The sequence below is a fragment of the Narcine bancroftii genome, chromosome 2 (assembly GCF_036971445.1).
Source record: "Narcine bancroftii isolate sNarBan1 chromosome 2, sNarBan1.hap1, whole genome shotgun sequence".
Taxonomy (NCBI): domain Eukaryota; kingdom Metazoa; phylum Chordata; class Chondrichthyes; order Torpediniformes; family Narcinidae; genus Narcine; species Narcine bancroftii.
The window spans coordinates 204,618,271-204,639,018 of record NC_091470.1 but is presented as its reverse complement, the minus strand read 5'-3'; the positions used below and the strand labels follow the sequence as shown (position 1 = coordinate 204,639,018).

Sequence of the window (20,748 nt, the reverse complement as noted above, 5' to 3'; positions counted from 1 at the left end):
CATTGTCAGAGCCAGCCCCTTCCCCCGTTTGCTGGCATGCCCTCCCTCCCTTATCCATCTACTACCTCCTGCCTGTGAGAGAGTGCTGTTTGCAGTGCACGAGCAGTAACCAAAGAGACAAGCTGAGGGAATGATAGGCTTTAATCCAGTGAAGAGAGTTGCTGGCCCGGGATTCCAGGATAGGAATGGCAGCAAGGGAGAGTTGGCTCGACCTTTATGGCCCAGGACCACGAGGGAGGAGTTGTAGGGTATGAGTCATCCGTGGGCGGGCCAGCTCCATATATACAACCGGCAATGATAACTGGATACAATCACCACACTCCTCCCCCTGTCTGTCCCCCCACCCCCCATTCTGCTCAAACACCTGTACCCACATTTTGTCCTTACCATGATGAAGGATTCAAGCCTGAAATGTTTATGTATCTTTATCTTTGCTACACAAAGGACACTACTGAGTTTTTACTTCACCCACTTCTATGTTTTACTCCTGATAGAAACTGGGAGATCCCCAAGAGGCCAGATTTGGAAGAGGACAGAGATCTGAGAGTTGGGGGACTGCAGGAGACAGACCAAGAGGCCATGCAGCAATGTAAATAGGTGGGTGGGACTTTTAAATCAGACCATTCCCTTGCACTGAGAAGGGCCAGAAGTAAAAGCCACCAGGACCGTGTGAACGGGAACACCTATCAGGTTGGGAAAAGTCATTAATGAACTGGAAACCCCACATTTGAACTGTTTTCATTTAGTAGGTTCCCTGGACTGCCTCAGCCTCAGGTCCTCCAACAAAGGCAGCCAACTGCAACCATAATTGTTTAATTATATTCTGGGTACATTCTGTGCTTCAAGGCCATATTCTGCTTTGCTTGTCCAATTGGCCTTTCACCAACACACTAACTCCATACTACAGATGACAAATTCAAGCACCCGTCTGGAGATGCCAAGAACATTCTCCCTGAATAAAAACATAAACACACACACACACACAGACACAGACAAACACAGACATACACACACACAAACACACACACTCTCTCCCACACACACAAACACACTCACACACACACAAACACATGCACACACACAAACACAGACACACCCACACACTCTCTCACACATACAGATACAAAAAGACACACAATCACAGACACATGCACATACGCGCACAGACACACACATGCGCGCGCATACACACTCACAAACACAGTCACACACTCACACACACACTCTCTCATACACACAGACATGCGTGCACACAGAGACACACAGACACACACAAACACACACACACAAAAACACAGACAGACACACGCATGTGCACACACACTCACACACAGACACATTCACACAGACACACACACTCACTCACTCACACAGACACACACATTCACACACTCACTCACACAGACACACACACTCACTCACTCACACAGACACACACAAACACAGACACACACACAAACACAGACACACACACACTCACTCACTCACAGACACACACAAACACAGACACACACAGTCACACAGACACACACACACACACACAAACACAGATGCACACACAGGCATACACATGCACACACACACACACACACACACACACACACACACACACACACACACACACACGTGTGCGTTTAATGTCTCCCATTGTACTTTTTTCCAAACATACATATTGTAATGTTGGAAATAAATCAGCTTCTTTCAATGCTCTGGCAAACAATTTAATTTGCAGTCCTGCACCAGATAATTGTTTTAACCATTATGGCTAAGGGAGAGATATTGCTCTGGACTGCTAGCCTGTCCGGGAAATAATGCAATGGAGCTGCTTACATTGACCTGAAAGCGCAAACCAGGCCTTGGTTTAATATCCCACTGGACACACAGGTCATAGTGAATATGCGGTAAAATCCCCACTATCTGGAATTCAATCCACCAGAAACTCAAATAGCTGGCAAAATAAAAAATCCAGTATATCAATAAATAAGATTTTTAAGTGAATAAGAAAAAACAAAAGTTTAAATAAAATTTAAATTTGTGAACGTAAATGTTTTCCAAAGCAACACACAACCCCTTGGGAGCGAACATTCAGCCAGCAGCGCGCCCGAGCCTGCAGCAGCTATTTGAATAAAGTTTCAGTGAAGTTGCGTTAGAATAAAATGGCGGCACCCAGGGTGAAGAGCCGGCCAATGCCGGCACCCAGGGTAAAGAGCCGGCCAATGCCGCTCGTCTTTAGGGTGACTCTATCAAAGTGTCTCCCTATCCCTGCCGAGTAAGAGCCTTTATTTTTATTAATATATTATGAAGTATATTAGTAAGGCTTTATCTGTAAACTTGGGGGTGGGAGGGTTAAATATGAAAGCAGCATGATTAGCTTAGCGGCTAGTGCAACACTGTACAGCGCCAGCGAATGGAGATCGAATTTAAATTTTTCAAAATACAGGAATTACTTGATTAACGTGAACTTTACATAATTAAAGACTACAACATTGATTTTTTTTCAATTATTTTACCTTTTGCTTTTGTCTTTTGTTTTAAAACAATGTGCAGATAGTCCTCGACATACGTCCCAGTTCTCTTCTGACCCACTGGCCAGATCTCGAAGTGGTCTGTGTTATTCCGGGCTGACACGTTCTTAAACTGGAGCCACAGTCCACAGTCCACAGTCCAGCCCGCTCGGCACTGGAAAGACCCGTTGCCCGCCACCACCACCACCAGTCCTGCGCTCATCTCCCCCACTTAGAACACTGGGTCCACCACCGACCTTGTGTCCCGAAAATAGAACACATTTGACAGTGGCGGTGTCTCGGCACCCTCCCTGCCCATGGCCACTGCCACATTGCCCCTGGATCCCCGGGACCTGATGTGTAATTTTTATATTTAAATATATTTTTTCTTTACTTTTAAGATTTTTTGTTCATATGTATGGATGGTCATAAGTCGCATATGCCGTAAGTAGGGGACCACCTGTATTCTTAATGCAAGTGTATTAGTGAGGCATTGGAAGAATGAATCTCAGTCAACCAGAAATTTCACAAGTCTGACATCCATGGTCCCTGAAGGTGTCGGTTAATGGGGATACTACTGTAAACAAGAAAATCTACAAATGCTGTGCTCCTGTATTCATCCACTTTCTCAAATATATATTACAATTGATGAAGCGGTCAGCGCAACGCCTTTACTGCACCACCGACAGACCCAGGGTTTGAATCCAGCGAGGAGTTTGTATGTTCTCCCTGTGTCTGCGTGGGTTTTCCCTGAGGTGGGGGGGGGGGCTCTGGTTTCTTCCTTTCCTTTCAAAACATACTAGGGGTGTGGGTTAATGGGGTATAAATTGGGCGACCCAGACTCATGGGCAGTGTTACCGTGCTGTCAATCCAAACACTCAGACAGATCTTTGGTGGTCTTGTGGTACTGTTATGGTTTTGGTGATACAGAGAGGTTCTAGAGCTGCCAACAAAACACTGCTCCAACATCTGGACGTGTTGGACTGGGCACCTGCACTTCCCACCTAAAGATGGCAGAGAGAAGAGGGCATGGCCAGGGTGGTCTGGGGCCTTTTATAATGTTGACCGTCTTCTTGAGGTGGTGCCCCATCTACACCTGAAAGGTGGCAGGGAAAAGACAATGCAATTAAATCCTTGGGGGAGAAAGGAATAAAAAGACATATTGATGGAATGAGACGAATAAATGGAATGAGGCTGAGGGAAAGCATGAATGCTGCCTAGAGCCAATTGTGCTTCATTGTCCAATTCTGCTCCGTAAGATTTTATGCAAAGTAACGTCAGGGAATAAGAAGAACTATTCCTACTTGATGGCCTGAGTTTCTCCACTGAAATTACCTTCCTCCTTCTCCCTCGTCCTCTTCCTCCTTCTCCTCCCCAAGGGCAGTGTCTGAACAACCAAGCACTTCGCTCACATTGGCCATCCGAGCCTCTCGCGGTCACGAAGCGATATTTATTTATTTATTTGGATGGACGAATACTTGTCCTGCTCGTGTACCGTCTGCCCATCTGTCTGTGTGTGTGTGTGTGTGTGTGTGTGTGTGTGTGTGTGTGTGTGTGTGTGTGTGTGTGTGTGTGTGTGTGTGTGTGTGTGTGTGTGTGTGTGTGTGTGTGTGCGCTATGTCTGCTTGTGTGTCTACGGGCATTGAGCCGAGGACCAGAAAATGCTTTTTTCGTCGGGTTGGATGTGCTGGCAATAATAGAGGAAATAAAAGAAGAAATGCAAAAACCTGCAGAGGCCAGAATCTGTGAGCAAACAGCGAGAAGCTGGAGGGACTCAGTGGGTCAGGCAGCCTCCATGGAGAAAAAGGGTTCGTCAACTTTTCGGCTCCGAACCCTTTATTGAGTCAGAAGTACAGAATCTACTCTAACTGCTGAAGACCATTTCCATCCATGGACGCTGTATGACCTGCTGAGTCTCTCCACCATCTCTCTGTATGCTCATAGAGGGGAGAGATGTCGATATCGCTGACCAGTGTTATCACGTGGAAGATCTAGATTAAGTGGCTCAAAAGCCAAGACTTTATATAGCAGCTTTTCAGATTTAAATTTAGACAGAAACAGGCCTTTCCGCCCCACAAGAGCTTGCCCCCTCCCCGAGGAGGAGGAGGAGAAGGAAGGAGAAAAAGAGGACCTACAATACCTGTTCACCTTTGATGGGTGGGAGGATACCCATGCAGACACGGAGGGGAAGGTACAAACTCCTTACGGCCAGCGGTGGATTCGGACCCGGGTCGACGGTGCTGGGATAACACGGTGAGCGGCTCAGTGAGCTCCAAATGTTTCCGAGATTAAGAAGTCGTTTTCTTGATGAGCTGCCCCCGTTCCAGCATGGGAAATGCCGGTCCACTACCAGTAATTTGTCCTCACTGAGTTCCCACAAACAACAACTTCATGGCCTTTTTTTAGTCACGATGCCTGAAGAATAAGTATTGAACAGGAAAACTGGGGAATTCTCGTGCTCTGTTTGGAAGAGTGCCTGGGAAGTTTATACAGGAACACAATCCTTTATCTGGACATCTAAAATCCGGAAAGGTCCAAAACCAGCATTTTTTTTCCTGATGCTGGTACAGCGGAGGGGGAGAGATGGCAGCATGACTCTGCCAGGCCGGGGAGGTGAGGGGGAGAGAGAGACAGCAGCGTGACTGGAAGGGGGTGAATATGGCAACCCAATTCGGTGGACTTAAATCTGGCTTTTGTTCTGAAATCCGGAAAAATCCGAAATTCAGAACACACTGTCCCCCAAGGGTTCCAGATAAAGGATTGTGTACCTGTACCTCACTTGAGAAGGCAGGCAGGGACTCAATACCTTTCAGCATTGATTCTGAGAGTGTTGGCCTGAATGAGACTTCAATCCATGTCTTCTCTCAGATGCACTGAGCACAGATAAAAATACCCTCTGTACTGAAAGGGATATGCTTATATATAAAAAAAACTGCTCGGTATATCCCCAGCTAAATCTGCTTGAGATTCATGGAGATTGAAGGCCTCAGTTAAACAACCAAACAAACGCCACATGAACGAAACACTATCTGATACAAGGCACTGAACTATGGGATGATTTCCGCATGAGTCACGATTGCTGCTTTGAGTTAATCGACATACATAGAATTTTTGATTGAGTCTTTGGGGCAACTGAGTACTTTAGCCCCCACCCCCATTCATTATTTTAACACCTTTATTGTACAGTCTTCCCTTCAAGGCAATGCATCATAAGTAGTGGTTGCCAAGGCTACTGTCGAGGCCTGGAATCTCCAGGAATTAAAACTTATTCACTGTTGTCATCCATGTGGCAAAGAAAAAAATACTTGTTTCCTTTTCGTTGCACGGTTCCATTTTTTTTAAAAATTCAGATTTATTGACAGAGTACATGCATGACATCACGTACAACCCTGAAATTCTTTATTCCTGTGGGCCAGCCAGGCAGAATTTCTAACTATTAATTCAAAAATGAGAGAGAAAATTTGCCCTTTGATTTAAGAACAGCAAGAGCAAGCCATATCCTTGAATCCATTCAGCAAAATCGTGGCTGACCCAGTTACATTTAAATTTAGCCGCCAAAAGATACCCATTTGACCAACAACATCCGGTACGTTTTGAAGGGTGGGAGTACATCAGAACCCCCGGGGGAAACCCACGCAGACACGGAGAGAATATACAAACTCCTTACAGACAGTGCCGGTTTCGAACTTTGGTCCTGATCGCTGGTGCAGTAACAGCATGAGGGTGTGCAGGGGCAAGCCATGGTTTAGATGTAGTGTAAAACCCCTGGTATTCCGCACCAATAGGGATTGGTAGATGCTGAAGAAGCAAGTTTTCTGGTTGCTTGACTAATAACTCTGCATTCAGAATAAAGTTTAAAGACATAAACACTTACTCTGAACAAACTTCACTTGCCTGAATACATAAACCTTGAAGCATTTTACTTTCTTTTCAGTCACATTCACTGAAAACATTTAACTGTGCTGCATCTGCAGGTTCCTCCCCTTCCACAGAGCTGCCCGAAAGATGAACAATAATGTTATAGATAATTAAATCCACCCTCCCACCCCCACCAAGTTTACGGATAAACTCTCTGACTGGTGGGGGAGGGGAGCGACTCTTACTAAGTAGGGATAAGAAGAAACTTTAAGAGAGTTGTCCCAACAGCGAGCGGCATCAACCTGGGCGACCCCCATTGCTGTTTCATGCCACTTTATTCAAACAGCAAATCACGGCCAAGTTGAATATTTAATCCCATCTTCACCAAAGGTTTATGTGTTACTTCAGAGAACCTTTACTTTTACAATTTTAAAGTTTTATTAAGTTTTTATTCATTCTGATTCATTCCATTTTTCAATTTATTTATTTTCCGTAATTTTTATTTTGCCGGTTACTTGAGGGTGTCAGTGGCTTGAATTCTGAATGACAGGGGTTTCACTGTATTGGGCGAACAATGGTGGTATTTTGCAAGTGAGGGGCTGTTGTCGTGAAACCTCCACTTTCAGCTGTGCCAGCTGTACTCACCATCCTGACTTTCCCTTTCAACCAATTCCTCGAATCAACTTTGCACCATCATTTTCTTGACCACAGGACCCCTTCTTGAGCGACTACTGGGTCACCTTGTTTAATGCCTCCTTATCAATTATTGTCTGAGACTTTCAGAAGACACCTGCGGCACGGTCAGTGCTGTTACGGGGCCGACGACCCAGGTTCGGATCTGGCGCTGTCTGTAAGGAGTTTGTATGTTCTCTCCGTGTCTGCGTAGGTTACCCCCCGGATACCCTGGTTTCCTCCCGCCATTCAAAACGTACGGGGGTTGTAAGTTAACTGGGGCATTTGGGCAGTACGGACCCGTGGAGTGGAAGGGCCTGATACAATGCAGTGCCTAATTTTTAAAATATACGCAGGACACCTGCCTAGTTAATTTGTGCCCACGTTCAACTTCGCACATGCCTTCAGCTCTCCCTCTTCCACCCAACTTCTTCATGTGCTTACCCAGGCCTCGAAATACAACTGCATTTACTATTTTTAAAAACAGTTCTGTATATGAAAAGAACATTAACAAAACATTACCTAACTTTGGCCATGTTTGAAATATTGTGGTGTGAGAATTTAGCACTGTTTCTTTTCTGCTCATCAGCTCAACCAAATGGCTAAACTTTGGTTCTGGCAAGACTTTCAAACATTTGGATTGGAACTAGCACGGTTAACTGAAAGAAGATTCAGCTCTCAATACTGGTGAAGGCTCAAACTGACATCAGGTTCATCGCTGCTACAGTCACAGGCAGTATTTGCCTGGCAAATCAACCTCAAAGGGGATTTCAGAGATTCCAGCCACCACAACCTTGGTGAGTTTCAGCATGTTGGAAGTTGCCAATAACTTTGAATGCCCTCCATGAATTCTTGTCCCTGAATTAAACCTCTTCAGAATCAGAATCAGGTTTATTGTCACAAATATGTCATGCGGAATTCGTTGCTTTGTGGCTGCTTTATTGTGCAGAGCAAGGTGCAAAAATCACTATAAATTACAATTCTGTAAATAAAAGGTTTTGAAGTAAATTACCCATGTGAAAATGTGAGGTATCGTCCATAGGTTCAGTGTCCATTCAGACCAGGTTCAGTGTCCATTCAGACCAAGAGCTTCATTCCCGGAATCATCCTTGTGAACCTCCTCTGAATCCTCTCCAACGTCAGCACGTCCTTTCTTAAACGAGGAGCCCAAAACTGCCCATGTGAGGCCTCCCCAGTAAGACACCATATGCCAGAAGTTGCGCACACTCACAGACAAATTCTGCTTTGGGACCAACATTCAGGTTTATGCCAAGTGATAGTCAATGTACCTTTGCTATTGCCGCATTCACATCCACAAGGAGTGTCTGACGGCAGTGCAGACATTACTGTCAGGCATTCACAGATACCTCTCTGCAAACATCTGTCCTCGAGGGCCTTTAAAGTAGAAGGCTGGATCCTGCACTGTTCTTTACGAACCAGTGAATATCCTCTGTCCTCACTGCATGAGGCAGTTTCCCATGCAATTATTCCTTGTCGGCATTCCCCAGAAGTAATATGCGGTGTAGCGCTTTAAGAGCTACTTCCCGAGGCCAGGGCTGCAAGGTAGGGTGCCGGTAAAGCTTGAAACCTGATGCACTGTCCCCCCACTCCCAGCACCCTCTATTCCTGAAACAGAGTAGTGTTATAAGAAAGATCCTGCCAGCAGTGTTTTTAAGATGGCCCCAAAAAATTCATGATATTTTCAGATGTTTTTGAAACATTTATCAGGAAATTGCTGACATTGCTCTCACATTGACAAGAGAGTGAAAATTAAATTTGTGGATCTGGTCTTATTTCCCTCAATCATATAAATTCCAGGATAAAGAATCTCTTGAATTATTTACTGGACTAGTGACTATCTCATTGCTAACCCTTACCTACCTCAATAGCGATTGTCTCATCTTGAACCTAACAGCAACTGCACTTCCTGAAAAAGAGGTGGGCGAGGCTAATGGCCACCATCCTGTCAGCTTTCTACAGGAGCTCTACCGAGAGTGCCTTGGCCGGTGCATTTGCTGTGGAGAAATAGATCAGCGATCAAACCGCAGGACCATATAAGAGTGGCAGAGGATAACTGGTGCCTCCCTTCCCCCACCACCCCCCCACCACCCCATCACGTAGTCTAGAGGTTTGAAGAGGGCGCGCAAAACCCTTGCCACCCCTGTCGGGAAAAGCATACAGGAGGATCAGAGCAAGAATCACCAGGTTGAGAAACAGCTTCTTCCCACGGACAGTGAGAACGCTGAACGACTGAATGTTCATTTTCACTTATGCTTCTATGCTCTGCTTATGTATTGTTCATCTGTATGGATGTCCTGTCTGGTTGTGTGCCTACGTGTTTTGCACTGAGGTCTGGAGAACTGTTTTGTCGGGTTGTACTTATGAAATTGGACGATAATAAACTTGAACTACTGATGACCCCAGAGGTGAAAGTTGTTTATTTCTACTAACAACTCTTACAAAATTTGAAGACCATACTCAATGGTGAAGAGGCTCAGAATGATCTCTCTCAGTTCTGCCTCCATTCCCTCTCTATCTATTGTCATAGGTGCTGGATAAAGTTCTGCCAGGTACTAGGGCTGGTGTTTGAATCAAAAAGAGGCTATTAATGACCGGCATTCGTTTTGGAGATTGCAGCAAAGAAAATATTCCTTTTCATTAATCCAAGAGTTGAAGACGGCATGCGGAGTAGGAAGGTTTTTCAGTGGGGAGTTTGGTATGACATCAGAAACCCTGGCAAATTTCTACAGAGGTGTGGTGACTGCATCAGGGTCTGGTATGGGACACCAACACCCCTGACCGTAGAGCCCTGCCAAAGGCCATGGACGCAGCCCAAGACACCACAGGCAAAAGCCCCCGCCCCGCCATCGAGAACATCTACAGGGGGGGAAGCTGCCATCAGAGGGCAGCAGCGATCATCAAGGATCCACCCCACCCAGCATGCGCTCTGTTTTCGCTGCTGCCAGCAGGAAAGAGGTCTAGGGACCACAAGATTCGCCCCCACCAGGTTCAGGAACAGCGGCTCCGCCTCCACCATCAGACTCCTCAACATCAAACTCAATCAGGGACTCATTTAAGGACTCACACTTTTGCACTTTATTGATCTTTATCTCTGTATCGCACAGTCAGTTGTTTACATTTCCTAATTTGTTTACATGTGTACATTGTGTTTTTGTACTACCAGTAAGTGATCATTCTGCCTTGTTCACAGGAAAGAGAATCTCAGGGTTCAATGTGATGTCATGTATGTCTGACAATAAATCTGAAATGTAATCTTGAGGCCTTCATTTGACCCCAGCAACTAAACGTTCTCAGAGGACAAGGGTTAATGGATTCTATTCCTTCCTGATTCAGTGAGCTCTGTTTAATTCCTCGCCATCCTGGAGTCCACCCAGAAGAGAATTAATTCAACTTGACTCAATAATTTAATGAACACCTTGATCAGATTATCTTTAACAGGAAATAAAGTCTGGTATTAATGAGCTTAGTGTTAGGAATTAAAGTACCTTTAAAGAAATTGCTCGAGACAAAAATTGAGAACAAAGAACATTTATTACTACAACAATGCAAAGTTGGGTGCTTCCCCTTACCCTGGGAATACACACACATACTGGGGCTCACCCAACTTTTATACAGTCAATTTCAGTATCAGAATGCCCTCCCCCTTACATTCTTCTGCCCCCTGGATGGGTTTGGCATAGGTAATTCTTCCTGCCTACGTGCAATTTCAGTACACTTGGAGGACCAGGGGGGGTATCCTGTCGGTGTCCCTTCATGTCATTGTCCTTATTCACACCTTCCTGATTCTCTGGGCTACAGTCTCTTGATATGCAGAGTTGACTCATTCTATCTAGGGTTGGCTAATTTCATATGTATAAATCTGTGTATGGTTAGCTAATTAGAAATGTATGACTTGGTACTTCTGTCCAGGGCTAGGAGACCCTTATCTGATCCAGACTACCTCAACTTCCTACATTCTATTGTACCTTACCATTCCTTATCTTAGTCCTATGGTCTTGTCACAAAGGATAGAAGATTCTTATGTTAATCGTGCTGACTCTGCTTTCCTGCATCCTAAGCCCCAAACTTATCCTGTTTGAACTGGTTTCAGCCATTTTACTGATGAACTTTAGTTTCTTCCATGTTCATAATTTTAGATCAATTTTCCCATCTCTCACAATCCTCACTTTTCTTTTAGATCAGTAATACTGATCTTTCACCATGATCAGTGTTACTGATCTTTGGTTACTAGTGTCAGTGTGACTGATCCCCCACCCCCTCTCCTCACTTTTCTTTTAGATCAGTAACACTGATCTTTCAAGTGTAAGGTGTAGTTTTACCCAGCTGGTCAATAACCGAATTGTAATGTCTGTGTAAAGTCTTTAGGTAGGGGAGCACCATGAAGGTCAGGGGAGTGAGTCCAGCTGCTTATTAGGGTTTGGAGTATCAGGCTCCAGTTCTCAGTAAAGAGTCTAGTCCATCCCATACGTTGAAATATGGAAGCAGTGTCTTTGAAGCACACGACCTTTGTAAGTGTTGTCCCGACGAAGTCTGTGAGAGGCGCTGCGTTCAGCAGCGAACGAGTCGCAGTCTATGAGAAGCGCTGCCTTCAGCAGCGAACGAGTCGCAGTCTATGAGAAGCGCTGCCTTCAGCAGCGAACGAGTAGCAGTAGTCAGGCGGTTCCGTTTGATTGTGGCTAGTATCTGATGTCCCCTTCAGCCCCGAACCCTAGGGCCACCGATCTCCGAAGGCTGTTTGGAGCCTGATATTAAAGTGTCAAGCAGCTCACGTTGTTGGAAACTGGTGCTCCCTTTCATGGGGTGATGAAAAGAGACCAAGCTGGGGGGGGATTGTTTCTTGTGATTTAACTGTGTGTTGCAGCTTGTCTGCTAACATTCATTGAACTTGTGAGTTGCAGCCTGTCTGTGTACATTAGCATATGTGTCAACTCTCTCTCTCTCTGTTACATGTACAATGCTGACTACCATTCTGTCTGTCTTTGTCCCACCATGTCCTTTGTGCTATCGCTTCAAAACTCCTGTCTTTAATACCTGTGTAGGCTATGATACAAATTAGATGTACTCCACTAAAGCTGTTTAATTCCCCTGGTCCGTATTGGGATCCCTTATATCCCATTATGATTATACATTAAATCTATGCCCTGTCTACATTCTAAAGGAGCTGAATTGTAACCTCTGCTGCCCCTATTCCAGGGGGGCTTAAAACATTAACGAACAATATTCCAAAGAAATTAGTAAACAACAATGAACAATACATGTAAAGCTCATTAAAAACAGCACTAAAATACAATAAGAACTGAATAAAGCACAATAAATGTAAAGCTCATTGAAAACTGCAATAAAATACAATAAGAACTGAATAAAACACAATAAATGTAAAGCTCATTGAAAACTGCAATATTTCAGTGTAGGAATACCCTCCCCCTTCAACTGGCTGATCCAGCCACTTTACACATCAGATCCTTTCTTTATCTCACATACACTTAAAGTTAAGATGTATAGAACTCACCCTATTTGCGCAAACATTTCTCCCTGCAAATGTTATAACATCACTCAACTCTCAGGTACTCCCTGTGCAAAATCACATTTAAATACAATTTATTTCATAAATTGGAATTAACTGGTAGTTAAATTCGCTAATTCTACAGTATTGAAAAACGATCATTTATGACATTTAATTTTTAGCATGAATTTTAATCAATATTGGTCAGTGACTGAAGTGGGAAGTCGTGATTTATGAAATTATCTCTGGTCTCTACTCTCCCACTCCCTGCACTTCTCCCAACATTCAGGAGCTGGCACACAGTCCCTGCCTTTTTTTTTTCATGTTACTCATCTACTATTCCTTTAACTGCTTGCATCAAAATGTTAGCCTTTGCTTTCTGCTTATCCTCAGATGTCTGGACAAATGCTTTTTGTGTGATCTGTAGAAGCTGGGTTATTCCCTGCTCATGCCAATTTTCTGTCTTTTGTAATTTTCAATGTCTGGGGCTGAGTTGGTAACAAAACCTGTTAGTACCAATTGTTCCCCTGCTGGGGATTCTATGTCGAGACCCCCATATTGTATATATATTTGGTCCCAAAAATTGGTCTAACTGTTCGGCACATCCCTGGGGATCTTCTATCAGGGAGGTCAGTTCTTTCTTAAAGTTACACACTTCAGTACTGGTCAGGGGCACATTTACGAAACCGAGACCCTCTCTCATGGGAACTTCCCGCAGTGGTCTCATCCAATTGGTTTCTGGCTTATTAGGTCTGGGTTCCTGCTCCCTGGGAAATGAATCAAAGGGTTCTGCCCTTTCTTCCTGAAGAGTCTCACACTGTTCTGAATTAAAGTTACCTCTCTCTCCTGCCAACAGAGGTGGTAATCGAGTGCTTTGTGAGCAAGTTATCATACCACTCCTGCTCTCTTCTCTCTTCTCTAGTGGTGGGGGAGGTGGGGAAGGTGCAGAAGGGTAGGTCATAGGAGGGGAAGGAAAGATAGGAGCTGGCATAGGAGGAACATAGGGTGGAGGGAGGGAATGTAACACATCCCAACCCTGTGATTCAGGGACAAGAGGTTCCTCCTCTCTCTTATCCCTGGATTCTTTCTCATTCAAAACCAGCTGTTCAATGGATCCCTTGAGCCAGCAGGCTGCATATTCCCTGCTCTCAACATTGTCTGGCTGGTTTTGATAGAGCCATAAGTTCAAACTTCACACATCCATTCATCCTCGGATCCGAATTTTGGCCAGTACACGGAGCTCCCTTTAACCGGGTATCCCACCCATTCATTACAACAATACCTGACCGTCGTCAGTTTGTCTTTACCGCGGGTCTTTCCTGTGCCCCACTCAGATAACATCATCCCAAGCGGGCTGTACGTAGCTATCTGGTGGTCACGTCCTGTGTCAGGACTCTCATCTCTACTGCCCGCTAGTCTGTCTTTACCGCGGGTCTTTCCTGTGCCCCACTCAGATAACATCATCCCAAGCGGGCTGTACGTAGCTATCTGGTGGTCACGTCCTGTGTCAGGACTCTAATCTCTACTGCCCGCTATTCCCATACTTAGGAACAAGTAAAATACTCTTACCGAGTTCTGGCAGTACTGCTCTAGCGCGCGTCCTTCCGCCGTTTGTTCTCAATGCCTCTTCTCGGATATCACTCGCTTCTTCCACTGACCAGCCACCCGTCGCCCGTGAGTCCAGCTGAATCAGCCGGGGTGCACCTACTCTCGTCGTCGGGGTACTCTGTCAGTGGAGGGAGTGTGATCCCGGACGAGCCCCCATTTGTTAGGAATTAAAGTACCTTTAAAGAAATTGCTCGAGACAAAAATTGAGAACAAAGAACATTTATTACTACAACAATGCAAAGTTGGGTGCTTCCCCTTACCCTGGGAATACACACACATACTGGGGCTCACCCAACTTTTATACAGTCAATTTCAGTATCAGAATGCCCTCCCCCTTACATTCTTCTGCCCCCTGGATGGGTTTGGCATAGGTAATTCTTCCTGCCTACGTGCAATTTCAGTACACTTGGAGGACCAGGGGGGGTATCCTGTCGGTGTCCCTTCATGTCATTGTCCTTATTCACACCTTCCTGATTCTCTGGGCTACAGTCTCTTGATATGCAGAGTTGACTCATTCTATCTAGGGTTGGCTAATTTCATATGTATAAATCTGTGTATGGTTAGCTAATTAGAAATGTATGACTTGGTACTTCTGTCCAGGGCTAGGAGACCCTTATCTGATCCAGACTACCTCAACTTCCTACATTCTATTGTACCTTACCATTCCTTATCTTAGTCCTATGGTCTTGTCACAAAGGATAGAAGATTCTTATGTTAATCGTGCTGACTCTGCTTTCCTGCATCCTAAGCCCCAAACTTATCCTGTTTGAACTGGTTTCAGCCATTTTACTGATGAACTTTAGTTTCTTCCATGTTCATAATTTTAGATCAATTTTCCCATCTCTCACATTAGGACATCCCAAATACTTCACAGCCAATGAGGCACTTTAACCACGTTGTAATTTGAGAAAATATTGAAGCTAAATTGTGCCCAGTGAACAGAAATAGAAATGTTTTAATGACCAGATCATATGTTACAGTAATAATATTGGAGAAATACATATTCTCCTATTCTCTTGGGACCTTTTAGATTTATTTGACAGGACAGATGGTGCATGAACTTGGATAAGCATTCGACATCCTGATCCACATTGGGCAATGAGCTATGTTAGGTGCAAGAGGTAGTCTGCCAGGTAACTACAACAAACAAGAATAAAGGAAAAGACTTGAAAGGGTTAATGTAAAATGTCAGGCGGGAATATGACACAACAAGGATTGGATGTCATGAAAGGATAATTTGTTGTTAATTTTCCGAGACATTCCTGTTAAAACATTTAAACCAGGGAGACTCGGTCTCCAGTTTGTCTCTCACTCCCCTCACTCTGGGCCCCCATCCATTTTTTACTTTCAGATTCAGAGATAGACAAACGAAAAACGATTTAGTCTTCTGATTGGTTTGGACTGAACTGTGTGACTGCTGTGGCCTCAGGAGCGCTGATGGTGAATCCATGGACACTCAGTGACACTGGGGGTGCTCTCTTTTGTGGTGCAGCGGACTGGCACTCGCCCCACTGGGACGGAGAAGGAGAGGTGGTGACCTGACAGGATGGTGACCATGGCAATGGACCAGCGAGGGGCTCAGTGGCTGAAAGACCCACACAGGTTGCAGGCAGCTTGCGGCCAGGGAGCCCACAAAGAGTGTGGGCTGCTGGACACCAGCGCATGGGAGCCAGGTACCTGAGCTGGGATCAGCTAGGAAGCCAAGACTTCCTGGTCGTCGGAGATTTGGATCTGGAGCTCGGGTGGCCGATGGATCACACAAGGGTCTGTGCAGCTGCCATGGCTGTGGGCGGGCTGGAGGCGAATCCACGGACACTCAGTAACTCTGAAGCGACTCTCGTTTTGCTTCACTTTCTGTAAGGGGCGCCAGTCAATGTTAAGGGCAACTCCATCTGCCTGATAGCAGGAAGAAGGCCGTTTTGTGAAATATTACATGTTCTGCACTGACGATAAAGGATTATCGAATCTTGCTTCTCTTTCTGAGGGGCATCGGGACATACTGATGGAAAATCTTTACTTCAGGGCAATTTTGTGTAATGTTACATTTCTCTTTTATGATATGACAATGAAAATAAACTTGGCTTGATATTCAAGATACTTACTGAACTAAATCGTCTCCCAGTCAGGCAATACAATTCTTTCAAAACTCTCAGATTTTTTTTTATTGACGACTGCCTAATTACACAAAAATTAATCTACAACCCCGTGAATTTTGGAAGCTGGGAGGAGAAATCCCACGCAGACACAGAGAGAACGTAGAAACTCCTTCCAGGCAGTGCCACCTTCAAACCTGGGTGCCTGGCACTGTATTGGCATCACGCCAAACCCTGGGCTAACTCTGCCGGCCTTTTCAGAGTCCTTATCCCTCATCTTTGTGGCCTCCTCCATTCCTTGGATACCTTTGGGCTCTTCCATTTCTGGGTCCCTGAGTCCTCCCTTTGGCCTTTACCCCACCAGTGTCGGTGTGCCTTCAGATGACACAAGGTTAAATTCTGGTTTTGCGTGCTTGGAGCATGTTGTAGCTGGATGTAGTTTGTACATTTGCCACAAATGTAACAATGCATCTCTATTTCTCTCTCCCTCTTCACACCACTCGGTTCTTCAATCTGGCCTTTGTTTCCCCCATTACGTCAACTTCTGTGACTTGTGGCTGAATGCTTGCCTTAAGTTCCCATGAAGTTCCTTGGGGACATGGGGGTGGTTTCTACATTCAATGAATCCAAGCTATTGGAGGGCATGAGGTCTGGGGATTGAATGGAACAAAGCCCCACATGTCAGAACACATAAGCAAGGAAACCCAGACATGAAGAGAAAACAGTTCTGACCTTTTATGTGAAGAAGGGAAAATTAAAATTAGAAATGTGATAAGGGGCAATTTATCTCACTCAATCCCCAATGACAATGCCCCTGAAAAATGCATCCCACTGGTGTTTGGCAGCTTAGAGCTGTTTAAATAGCCAGTGATAGTTAACATCAAGGCATCGCCCATTTGATCCTTTCTACGTTGTGATATTCCTGTCTTCACCTTTAAATAGATTCTAACTTTTAATCAAGTGTCAAGTAGGGTTAGAAAGATTTTAGCCGTGCAGGCCATTCAAAAAGATGGGAGATTCAGCATCTGTAACCTTTGCGGTCGATGGAAACAACAGCTGTTAATGTGAGACTCGGCTCCAAGTCAACAGCTGCTGTCACTCAGCTGAATCTAGCTTCAAGCAATTATAGGATTTTGCGCAAATGGTATTTCTTACAGGGTTCATTAACATCCAAATACCTTGAACTATACGTAATCAATGTCTAGTCAAATACTGCGGGGCAGGTGCACCACACAGAAGGTGAAACTCTCCACCAGCTCCCATGTATTTTCCCTTATCTGGACAACACCATGAAACATACCCAGAGGAGGTGCAGCCTCAACAGCTCCTAAACTCATTTAAACAGAGCTCCGTGTCCACAAATTGGCAAGATGCGCACTTGGGACTGTCCTAAGGTTTACAAAAGATTGCGCCAAAGCCAGTGCGGCAAGTGTTCTGAGTGCACTTACACTCATTTTTACTTTTCCGGGAAATTTCTAACCAAATTACCTTTTTGTCTTCAAAATCCCACTCCCTGACCTGAGAAGTGACACACGAGACAAGGAACCATTGCTCGATGTCACAGACTAGAATGGAGGCACAAAAGAAAGTGGGGTGTTGGAATCTCAAGCAAACCTGGCAAAGAACAGAAATTTAACTTTCTCTGCACAATGCCACGAGATCACAATCAGAATTTATTGCCGTGAACACATCACGAAATTCGTTTCTGCGGCAGCATCACCCGTGCCACATTTTTATCAACCACATTTAAAAATAGTGCAAGAAAAAGAAAAAGTCAAAGTGAGGCAGGGTCTGTGGTTCGTTGTTCATTCAAGAATAAATGGCAGAGGGGAAGAAGCCGTCCTTGTGCTCCCCTTCAGGCTCCTGGACCTCCTCCCCGATGGTAGCGGGGTGAAGTGGGCATGGCCTGGGAGGTGGGGGCCCTTGAGGATAGGGGCAGCTTTCTTACAACACCGCCTCTTGTAGACGTCCTCGATGGAGTGACGTACTAAATCTCCAATGGTGTAATCGGCAAATTTGTAGACGGGCATTTGAATTGAGCAAAGCCACACGGTCATGGGTGTACATAGTGAGTAGAGCAGTGGGCGAAGCACGGATCCTTGAGGCGCATCTGTGCCGATAGTCAATGAGGAGGAGATGTTTGCGATTCACAGTGACTGTGGTCTTCCAATGAGGAAGTCAAGGATCCAGTTGCAAAGGCCCAGGTTTTGAAGCTTGTTGACTAGCACTGAGAGTATGATAGTGTTGAAAGCTGAGCTGTAGTTGATGTACCTGTTGCTATTGTCTGGAATGTTCCAGAGCTGAATGGAGAGCCTGGGAAATTGCCCCTGCTGTGGAGTGACTGTGACGGTAGGCGAATTGCACTGGGCCCTTACTTGGGTGCAAGTTAATTCTGGCCACGACAACCCTTTCAAAAGCATTTCATCAAAGTGGATGTGAGTAATCACTGAGGCAGCTCACCCTTCTCTTCTTGGGTAGCAGGATGATTGATTCCTATTTGAAGCAGATGGGAACCTCCGACTGCAGCAATTAGAGATTGTAAATGTCCGTGAACCTCTCCCCCCCACCCCCCACCTGGTTGGTTGGTACAGATTTTCAGTCCCCTGTCAGGTACGCCATCAGGACCTGATGCCTTGCAAGGGTTTGCCCTCTTGAAGGATCTTGTGTTCAATAGCACAAGAATAATTTATAGAATGTTTCTCAGTGAAAGCGAACAGACCCGGGGCCTACATCTATGGACAGTTTTACTTCACAGTTTGTTGGTTTTACTTGTCAGAAGAGAACTGCTATCACTGGGAGGATAAATTCCACACGGGAGGATGGGGATTGTTCTCCTGTATCAGCTGCACCTCACTTGAGAGCTCCCTCAACTTTTCTTAAACTTGGGACCCAAGTGATCATCTGCATCAATGCCCAGTGAAGGAATGTCGCACAGTTAGGGGAGCATGCTTTCAGAATAGAAAACAAAATTCACCCTCATTTCTCTCTGTAGTGATCACGCAAGATCCTGTGGAACAGTTTTAAAGACCAGAAGGGTGAACTATATCCAGTATCTTGGACCAATATTTATTTTATCAACATTTTAAAATGAAACTTGTTTGATCCTGCATCACAATTATTTTGTGTAATCTTCCTGGAATGGACAACTAATTTTTTTCACAAGGTTTGCTTTGTGAAAAAAAATTGGAAATCATGACGAACTCCAAGATAGTTTCAGATTTTCTGTATCACGCAAGTTGGAGAAACATTAAATTAACTTTTATTGAATTTAGCATGCTTACTCGCAAAATGATGTTCAACTGATCCAAAGTTGTTTTGCTGCTGATTTTCATTTGTACTCGGCATCTGATGCCTCTCGTGTCAGAGTTCAACAATAGTTGGCCAACTTTGGCGGATTCCAATTGCCCCTGGTACCACTTTTCCACGGTCGCAATGTTCCCAGTGAAACCTTTCACTGTGTTCGTCACTGGCCGCACTGAGATCAGCGGGGAAGATGTCCGAGTGCGAATGCAGAAGATTAATTTTCAATGGCACGTTGCACCTCATGGTTTTGTATGCTTGAAGCATGTTGTAGCTGGATATGATTTGTACAATCGCCAGAAATGTAACAATGCATCACAGTGAAGTGACATTGACGAGATATTTCTGCTGTATCGAATCTTCCTGAAGACAATAAATGCTATTGTTAAATTCACTCACTGTGCTATTGCCTAAAGAGCACGTGCATCAACATGAGTTCAATCTAATGTAATGCACAGCATCTGTATATGTGAACTGCTTTTATAGCCTGTCTGCATCTATCCTGACTAAGCATGCCCAGGCCTTCGACAATATTTGCATAACACCTGCAATGAGTGCGTGCCCAGGCACGCTTGGATTGACCAAAACAGCTTGTTTCGTGCGAAATACACTAGTAGTCTTAAAATATCACAAAAATCGGTTACTTCTGGAAAACAGTGCATGATAGGACCATTTTAAGATAATTTCATGATCAGCAGCCCAAAATCCATAAAATACACCCAAAAGTGTTTAGGAAGCAAAACTGTCATCCAGTGTGTTCCACACCGACACATCAATGCAGCACTGAAGGGGTGCTGCACAGTTAAAGGAGCATGTTGGCAGAGTAGGAAACAAAAAGAGCCCTCATTTATCTCTCTCGTGAACATACAAGATCATTCGGAACAGTCTTAAAGAATGAAAGGGTGAACTATCCCCAGTATTTGTTTTATCAACATTGCAAAATGTCACTGGTTTGGTCTTGTTTCACTATTTGTTGTGTAATCTTCCTGTCATCAAATTATTGGCTACATAATTGGATTCCCACATTAAAACTGTAGCTATTTTCGACAAGCCACGCCGTTCATGAGCTCTGTTCTGAGAACTTAACAGGGTGAGCAGAGGGAAAGGTTCAAGGGTGCTCTCAAAGACTCTTTGAAAATGTGCACTGCCCCAACAGGTTCCTGGGAATCTCTCATCCACAACTGCTTCA

At 44.8% G+C, this 20,748-nt stretch overlaps 1 protein-coding gene across 4 annotated transcripts in view; it reads right to left on the bottom strand.

The window, feature by feature from the left end:
* The window catches only part of LOC138755018 (insulin receptor substrate 1-B-like), a 130,926-nt gene that overhangs the window by 6,050 nt on the left and 104,128 nt on the right, over positions 1-20,748 (bottom strand). For 2 of the 4 annotated variants that reach the window (XR_011351991.1, XR_011351992.1), the window contains exon 4: positions 8,916-9,049. The exons of the other annotated variants lie outside the window; for them this stretch is intronic. The gene's annotated coding sequence lies outside the window, so the exon portion shown is untranslated. The remainder of the gene's footprint in view (positions 1-8,915; positions 9,050-20,748) is intronic. 4 annotated transcript variants of the gene reach the window in all.